At 46.8% G+C, this 10,000-nt stretch overlaps 1 protein-coding gene across 1 annotated transcript in view; it reads left to right on the top strand.

The window, feature by feature from the left end:
* Nucleotides 1-10,000, top strand: part of rel (v-rel avian reticuloendotheliosis viral oncogene homolog) — a 115,839-nt gene that overhangs the window by 27,744 nt on the left and 78,095 nt on the right. The window lies entirely within an intron of this gene.

A 10,000-nucleotide genomic window follows, 5' to 3' on the forward strand; every position in this document is an offset into this window, starting at 1 on the left:
CAGGGGCAGACCACCCTGTCCCACATTTCCCTAAACTTTTTGGGCCTTTTTCAGACCACCATAATATATTGGTACATGAAATTGAACCCAGTATTTGACATGCATGCCTCTCGTTTTTCAATCTCTTGCATTAACACAACCGGCCCCATGACCTGCGCTGTAATCCAGCCAGTAACACACACACGCACAGACACACACACACACACACACACACACACAGAGACGCACACACACAACCGCACACCAAGTGAAGATATGAACCAGGAATTGTAGCCTAAATTAAGGGTTTACCATATTCATGCAATAAAAATACCACATAGAATACATAGAATACAGAGAGAAGTATAGAACAGTATAGAACTGCCATGGGGAGATGCACTTGTCCTCCCAATGGGCCGGACAGTGCCGGGGGCAGGAGAGGAGGCAGTGTTGATGTAACAGACAAAGAGATTGCATAGCAGTGTGACAGGCATGTTTCCGTGCAGCTTCAAAAGATGGCTTCTGTGATCGCTACAAGAGCGATGAGAGATGGACAGATTGGAAGGTGGAGGAGGAGAGGAGAGGAGAGGAGAGGAAGGGTTTGGATTCCTCCACTGTTGGACAGACGGATGGGCATGCACATACACATACACATGCACATGCACACACAGACAAACACACACGCATGCAATCTTAGTTTCCTCAACTCCTGACTTTTTCCCCCAGTCCCTCTCTTTCTCTTTCTTTCTCTCTCTCTCTCTCTCTCTCTCTCTCTCTCTCTCTCTCTCTCTCTCTCTCTCTCTCTCTCTCTCTCTCTCTCTCTCTCTGTCTCTGTCTCACACAGACACACAGACACACACACACACACACACACACACACACACACACACACACACACACACACACACACACACACACACGCACACATTCACACATACTACATACACAAATACACTTATTCCACAGTGCAAAGGACTCAGTGTGTACTGCATTGAATGCTAAATTAGAGGAGGACAAATCCCTCTGGGGTTAAAAGTGGTCCGCAAGAACAAGTAGGCTAATTGAAGCTAACTGGTAGATAGCATGTGCCTGGGGCTCCCGGGGTGTGTGCCATGCTGGGCGGCTCGTCAGACAGCCAGGGTTCACTGCCCGGACGGTTAGGAGGAGGCAGCTAGTCGTCTCACGCAGGATTTCAACTCTCCAGGATTTTTGCCAGGGTGTCTCGACTTGAAACTGAAACTCACTTAATGGTCCTTTGTGAACGTGTAACATTCAAACTGACAAAACCACACACACACACCCACACACATGCTCATACAGATACAGAAGCACACACGCACACGCGTGCGCACACACATGCACAGACACACAAAAACACACACAAACACAGACATGCACATACACATGCACACACACACACATAGAAATGCACATATGTTCATATAGATACACACACACACACACACACACACACACACACACACACACACACACACACACACATATATCACATATATATACACACACAAACACACGTAAACACACACAAACACACACATGCTCGTTCAGAGATACAGACGCAGACACAAACACACATATGCTCATACCGATACACACACACACACACACACACACACACATATATACACACACAAACACACGCACACACGCACACAAACAAACACATGCTCATACAGATACACACACACACACACACACACACACACACACACACACACACACACACACATTTATACACACAGCCTGGAGAGGCGGCGTAGGCATTTCTGTGGGCAGCTGGGGATATTAGTGGTGGAGGCCAGACACAGACACAGTAAGAACCAGAGCGGAATCCAATTCTAGGACCCTCATTAGCACCCATGACTCAGCTTCTTTTCACACACACACACACACACACACACACACACACACACACACACACACACACACACACACACACACACACACACACACACACACACACACACACACACAAACACTCATCTCACACTAGTGTCGTGGTTGTGTGTTCATGTGTGTGTACGGTCTAGAAGTATGAGCATGTGTGTTGTCTGTCTGTGTGTGTGTGTGTGTGTGTGTGTGTGTGTGTGTGTGTGTGTGTGTGTGTGTGTGTGTGTGTGTGTGTGTGTGTGTGTGTGTGTGTGTGTGTGTGTGTGTGTGTGTGTGTGTTTGTGTGTGTGTGTTTGTGTGTTAGAGGGTCATGTGGTGGCTGTAAGTAGCATCAGGGATCCACTAAAGAGGTTGTGACCCAAGAGGTAGCGGGTCAGAGAGCACTTGTGATAAACAGTGTTTCTGTTTCTGTTTCTGTGCGTGATTATTCTGCCTAGATGGAAAGGGATGTGTTTTAAATTTGACGTTATTCTATACTGAGAATTTTAAAACTGGAGAGAGGCATTTAAATATTCCAATGTGATTGACGTTTTATGTGTTATAGGAAGGATATTCTGATCAGGATTAATTTTAATTGGCCTTGGGTTAAACCAATGGTTTAAACACATCACAAGTCCCACAATATACACAGTTTGAATGATGGATTTTGCCGAAGCCCATACATAATGTAAGGTTCAATAAAGTTTGCATGAGGGACTTCTATTTTAAGCCGACGTTAGATAGTTTTAAATACAGTCTGGAAGTCAGAGTAGATAAGTGGCCAGACAGTAGAAGGCAGCCACACCGATAAAAAGTTTAGTCAAAAACAATCACCAGGACTGAGTGCTTGTTTTACTGTCTGACCCCAGAGGTCCTGGCGGAAGGGGAAAAGCCACACACTTGTGTTTTAAGGATACCTCGAGGGCAAAGGTCCCAGTGACAATTCATTTCAAAGTTGTTGCACGTGGAGGAAATTACACCTTCTTTTACAAGAGCATTTTTAACCAATGAGTTCAAAATGCTGAAAATAATGGCACCATAAATCATAGCTGGGGAAACGAAAGAGAAAAGAGAGAGATGAGAGTACCAGAAGTGTATCACAGAAACATGAGAGGCAAACTAGATAAAGAGAGAGAGAGAGAGAGAGAGAGAGAGAGGAGAGAGAGAGAGAGGAGAGAGAGAGAGAGAGAGAGAGAGAGAGAGAGAGAGAGAGAGAGAGAGAGAGTGAGAGAGAGAGAGAGAGAGAGAGAGAGAGAGAGAGAGAGAGAGAGAGAGAGAGAGAGAGAGAGAGAGAGAGAGTGAGTGAAGGGAAAAGACAGAACAAGATACAAAAAAGAAACTATGATCGACATTGTAAACAACAGCAACCATATCCCTGACACCCCTAAAATTCAATCAGGACAATTACGACATTGAAAGACAATTCAACGCGCACACACACACACACACACACACACACACACACACACACACACACACACACACACACACACACACACACCCATACCTCCAACACCACAACCACCAACCACACCACCACCCTCACCACCACCACCACCATCACCACCATCCATACCTCCCCCACATCCCATACCTCCTCCAGCAGCCCCCATACTAACACCACCCTCACCATTATCCATACCTCCACAACCAACACCACCACCACCACACCATACCTCCACCACCACCACCCATACCTCCACCACCACCACCAATACCTCAACCACCACCACCACAACTAATACCTCCACCACTATCCGCACCCATACCTCCACCACCACCATCCACAACCACCCATAGCTCCACCACCACCACCACCACAACTAATACCCCCACCACTACCCCCACCCATAGCTCAAACACCACGTTGCCTTCACCTCCACCCGCGGGCGCTCCACTGCCTGCCTGCTTCCGTCCATCCATCCTCATTAAGGATCCGCTTTCTGAGGAGCGGTGGGGGGTGGGGGGTTGGGGTTGGTGTTCGGGGGCGGGGGGGGGGGGGGGACGCCCACTTCCTGTGCATTCCAGGGTCTCTTTCCATAGAGGGTATAGTAAACAAACCTGCGGACAAAGGAAAGAGCGATGGAGGCGGAAGATTGCAGGGGTGGGGTTGAGTTTGGGGTTGGGGGGGGTTGGAGGCTACGCGTGGGGGTGGGGGGTGGGGGAGAGGGTGGGTGGCGAAAGGAGACCAGGGTGATGTGTTTCCTCCGCCGGTGCAGTAATCAAACTGGAGGTTTTGGGGGCTGGGGCGGAAGGCGGTGTGACGGTGTGTGACGGAGGGCAGGGTGGGGTGTTTATGAGCACCAGCAGGAGTAGCACCGGGAGCGCTCCGGAGAGAGGAGGGAGACATAGGCGGCGAGAAAGGCTCTTCCTCCTCCTCCTCCTCTTCCTCCTCCTCCTCCTACTCCTCCTGTTCCTCAATTCCTCAGTCCCTCGCCAACCTTACTCGGCCAGAAGCCAAAACACAGTACTCACTACTTCCTGTTTGTTTTTGTAGGAGGTGTGTGAGTCGGGCAGTGTGTGTGTGTGTGTGCGTGTGTGTGTGTGTGTGTGTGTGTGTGTGTGTGTGTGTGTGTGTGTGTGTGTGTGTGTGTGTGTGTGCGTGTGTGTGTGTGTGTGTGTGTGTGTGTGTGTGTGTGTGTGTGTGTGTGTGTGTGTGTGTGTGTGTGTGTGTGTGTGTGTGTGTGCGTGCGTCTGGCAGTGTGTGGGTGTGGGTGTGTGTGTGTGTGGCAGCGTCAATTTTCAACATGAGAATGTTTTGCTCACCGACTGGTGTCAAAACGGGGTCAGACGGTGTATTTGTGTAACGGCAGGAAAATGGAAAAACGATTAGGAGGAAAGAGAGAGAAAGAGAGACAGAGAGAGAGAGGATGGAGAGAGGGAGATGAAGACAGACAGATAGGGGGAAAGAGCAAGATATATCACTGGTAGATACAGAGAGACCCTCCCTCTGCTTAATAATCAAAGACAAACACACAGAAAGACACTGATAGACAGACAGATCACCGTTGAACAGGTATGCTGTTTGTTATGTAAATATGACAATACAAATTGGGAAGCAGGGCTTCCAGATGTTTTGGGTTGTTTTGGTTGGTCGTGGGTACTGGAAAACTCTCTGGACCCTGCTGTGTGTGTGTGTGTGTGTGTGTGTGTGTGTGTGTGTGTGTGTGTGTGTGTGTGTGCGTGTGCGTGTTCGTGTGCGTGCGTGCGTGCGTGCTTGCGTGTGTGTGTGTGTGTGTGTGTGTTTCATAGAGCTAGCTTTCCCCTGCCCAAGGTGAAGGAAGATAGAGGCTGGTCTGGAGCATAAATTTCCATGACTGTGCCTGAGAGCGAGAGCAAGAGAGCGAGAGCAAGAGAGCGAGAGCGAGAGAGAGAGAGAGAGAGAGAATTTGAATTTCAGAGAGGGGGGAGAGACTGACAAACAAAGCAGTGGTTTTCTGGTTGGCACTCAGTTGCTTTTTGAGTGGGTTCCAAGTGCTGATTTTTACAGCTAGCCATTTCCTGTTGGCACGCTAGAAGAAACAAACTCAAGACATATGCACACACACACACACATTCAAACACACAGATGCATACAGATAGGCACATGCACACAAACGGATGGACACACAAGGCCATGCATAGCAGAATGACGTCGGCTGTCCTTTCAAGATCCAGGAAAACAATGTATTTATTTTGATGGCTGTCATGTGTGCAATTGTACAATATAAAAAGTGGGGTTTTTTTGAGAAAGGGAGTCTACTTGTCTAAGCAATCCCCTAAACTGTTTGATATTATATTACATGCATTCATTGATAATTACAATATCCTGCCCCTCCAATTGGCATTTTCCTGAAATCACACGTTAACTATCACACGTTTCCATCTGTTTGTTGTCCCTATTTGTGTTAGTACCCGTGTATCCTCTTACCATCCCATTCACAGCAAAAGGTTTATGACATTTGATAATCTATTCTTAACGGTGCAATGCACCTAGAATTACATGATTTTATTTTCATTTTACTATTTGCCATTTCTCTTTCTCTCTCTCTTTTATTATTATTATTATTATATTATATATAATTCAGGAGCAGGTAAGGGGTAAGGCATCTTGCTCAAGGATGTCTACAGGTAGACTGAGGACATGGAGGATCATGTGACACTACATAAGGTTCAAAACGAGAAAAAAAGTGCATGCATAGTTGAGTGTATTTCATCATCCATACAGCGTCTCTCAACATTCTCGTTTCGCCCCACATAACCCGCAGAGGCACCGCAGCTTCCATGGGGAGTCAAGCGGTTGTGGGCGGAGCTACATTAAGGCCATCAGGAACAAAGGGAAATTGAGATTGTAACGGGTATGGGAAGCATTGGTGTTCTACACAAAAGACTGTTGGGAAGAGGGTAAGGCCATGAGGCGGTGGATAGGGGGGGGGGGGGGGGGGGGGGGGTCGTACTGGCTTTTGGTTTTGGGATTCTGATGTTTAAGCATCTGGATAGGTGATGGTGCTTGGCTAATGAGTGTGGGATGCTTGGTCCACATACACAGAGACACACTACCACTATATTCAATACTGCACTGCAAGAGGCATAAGAGGGAGGGTGGGATATGGTTTGGCCCTTCGGCAGTCATTGGTCTCTCAAGCTGAGCTCGCTGTTGGGTTTGCTGTCGACGTATCAGAGATGTAGGCTTTAGCTTTAGGAGTTTAATAGAGTGTGTTTTTATTTTGCACATTTTTATGTTTTATTTGTATGCATCCCTGTAGTACTGACCTCCAAACCTGTGTGTGGCATCAATGTGCCTGGTGGCGTTCTAGGCTGCCTTTATATTTGAAGCAGGAGGAGGAAATACACTAAGCAATCCAGGTTGTTTTTTGTTCCGTTGGGTGGTTTCCCATGAAGACAACCTGGCGTCACGTTTTGGAACAACTTGTTTGTTCCAAAACACCCAACGATAGAATGTCGGACGAAGTTGGCCAACAGACTCTGATTCGACACGCTTGCCAACAAGGCCGACAACAACCAACTGGTACGGCACACTGGCCCCACGTTGGTGTTTTTTGGTGTTCACACACACAGGCTAGCACCGAACTGCCTCCTCTTATTAATGCTATGTTTGTTGTTATGATGTCAGTCAGCCGTTAGAGCATAGTAAAGTCTGTTTGGAAGTGACTCACAGCAAGTCCTAAAGCACACCGGATGGTGTCAGGCCTCGCCGGCCCGACTCACCACTGCAACCGGTGAGGTAGGTCCTTTTGGATTATATTTGACTTAGGGGAAGGCAATTATTCTTTTTTTTTTGGGATGCACATGGATTGATCTTTACTTTGTTTTCGTGCTTTAAGGACACTTGAATAGATCGCTTCCTTTGCTTTGAGCGTATTTAATAAATAGCCATTGTGTTGTGCCAGTTTAGCTTTGTGTTTAATCTAATCCTTTCATTGCAATGACCCTCCTTCACTTTGTTGTAGCAGGTTTTTTGTTTTATTAAGCTGAATGTTACAATCTACCCTTCCCTTTCATTATATCATGGCCCCGACAGGTGGTCTACACCTGAGCCTTGATAAAAGCAGGTAGGACCCCCTGGAGTGTTGCCCACAGAGGGTCCTACCATTTTAATTCAGGTCACGCAGGTCTCACCCTTAATAAATGGCGATAACTAAGAGGCATCACTTGTGCACGTATAAACCTAGAAAGTGTTAGCGCTGCTGCTTGTTCTGACATGGTGTCCCTTTCAGTACCCCCCACCCCTCACCCCCACCCCCCCCTTCCCTCTGGCTTAGGCAGGGCCCCATGGAGCAGTCCTGTCCCAGCTTGCAGTTCTCTTCCCCGGGCCGCCACGCTTTGTTTCCATGAAGGAATGCGCTGTTGAGAAAGCACTGCCCCGCCACAAGCCCTTACTCCCCCTTCCCTCCCACTCCCATCCCCAAAGAGCCATAATCAGATCCAGCCCTGTTGGATCTCTCTCTCTCTCTCTCTCTCTCTCTCTCTCTCTCTCTCTCTCTCTCTCTCTCTCTCTCTCTCTCTCTCTCGCTCTCTCTCCCCCCCCTGGCTCCATGTCCCTCTGGTATCTATCCGTCTTTCTCTCGTTTTATACTTTTCGCAATGCGTTAATCACACTTTCATCTCCCTTTTTGCTCAAATTTCCAATTTGTATTGGTCTATTTATTTATGTATCTCACTCAGTCTTCCTCACTCTGTATCCTTTACTCTGTGATCTCTTTCTGTCTGTGTTTGTTATTCTCTTTCCATCTATGGAATAAAGCAAGCAAGCAGATCACAAACGCCTTCATGCAATGAGCCTCCCAAAGCACACGCACATATTAACTCACAGAAATGAGAAAGGACATCCTAATAGTCCAGGCCTCAGTAAATCAACTCCAAATCATTTATACGTCTTCCTTTTTTCTTTGTTGCCATTAGACACCCGCTATAGAATCCATTTTTTATTCCATTACAGTTGTAGTGAATGAACTTAGTGAATGTCTTATGATGTGTTTGGTGGTTGCTAGTTTTTGATACATTTATTTTTATGGATAGTTCTGTGTTCAAGAAAAGGGGAAATTTTCTGGCTGTCCTTTTGTATTTTTTGCATGCACAGGCCAAATATTGTCTTGGTTCATTCAGTCAAAAAGAATACCTTTCCCCTGGCCCGACAGCTAAAATTGAGTATGGATTTTGGTTCAAAAGGTTTTTACCACAGTGGTTTGGCTGAGGATTTAAATGTTTGCAGAGTTCACACTAAAATGGTTTAAATGGTATGAAATATTTCATGTTAGCAAACAATATTGAGGAAACACAAGGGATGTCTTAAGCCAACTGACAATATATATCCTCCTAAATGTTTTTTGGAACATGAGTAGTAAGTACTCATGTAAATAAGCATAATTGTGAGCTAGGGTTACGATGATGGCCAGCCATTTGTGTGTGTGTGTGTGTGTGTGTGTGTGTGTGTGTGTGTGTGTGTGTGTGTGTGTGTGTGTGTGTGTGTGTGTGTGTGTGTGTGTGTGTGTGTGTGTGTGTGTGTGTGCGTGCGTGCGTGCGTGCGTGCGTGCGTGCGTGTGTTTAACTTCACGTAGAAATCATAGCTCTTGCAAGAGCATTCAACAGAATGTGTGAAACAATGAACTCAGATCCTCTCCTTCCCAGAGTAAATATCCAGTATCTTCCTGCGTGTGACTCCGCCTCGTCAACGTTGATCATTCTTCTCTCTCTCTGCAGGACTTACCCGTCCGACCTGCCGTTTCTCTCTCTGAGACAGACTCGAGTGAGGCCTGACAGACGACGTGAGCCCTCTGCTTTTCACGTCTCCCTTCCCTCTCGTTCTCATGCTCTCTCTTACTCTGTTTTTGTTTTCCTCCGTACAGTGTGTCTACGGGGCTGTTTTTCTGACTTTAATAAACTGTTGGATCCCTCACCACTCATAAAACCACAGCTTTGATTGCACAAGATGAGTGCCTTACAAACCCTGGGCAGGCGAAAGGTGTTTTTAATAATTACTTATTATATGGGTTTTCGGAATCAGAAACATCTGCAGCAAAGCTAAGCGAGAGCTGCCTATAACATTCCCAAAATAGGAGTGACGCCCGTACGCTCGGACACACACACATTAACACACACACACACACACACACACACACACACACACACACACACACACACACACACACACACACACACACACACACACACACACACACACACACACACACACACACACACACACACACACAGGGAAAGACACTACACTAGACCATTGTGAGTCCCAGTCTATTTAAGGAATGTTTTTTTTTGCTGGCCACAGCTGCGGAAATGAATATCAAATGTAGTTCTGCTCTCATAAATCAAAACCGTTTGCTGCTGCATTCCGACTGTTTTCTTGCCCCCACCTAGTTTGGGTTAGAGTCGGTTCGTAAGGTCCATGTGTATTGCACTCGGACTCAAAGCTTGACTCTTAACCTGCGCTGCTGGCTCAGGTGATATGGGGGGGGGGGGGGGGGGGGGCTTGCCATGATTTCGCTTCGGCGCAAGTCATCTCATATTGTATATGATGGATCCCTGGATTGCAGTGATCCGCAAAAGGAATACAAACCATATGGGCTAGAATTATGTCTGGGGATGAGGCAGACAGACAAGATATCAGGATATAAGG

The sequence above is a fragment of the Gadus macrocephalus genome, chromosome 15 (assembly GCF_031168955.1).
Source record: "Gadus macrocephalus chromosome 15, ASM3116895v1".
Taxonomy (NCBI): Eukaryota; Metazoa; Chordata; class Actinopteri; order Gadiformes; family Gadidae; genus Gadus; species Gadus macrocephalus.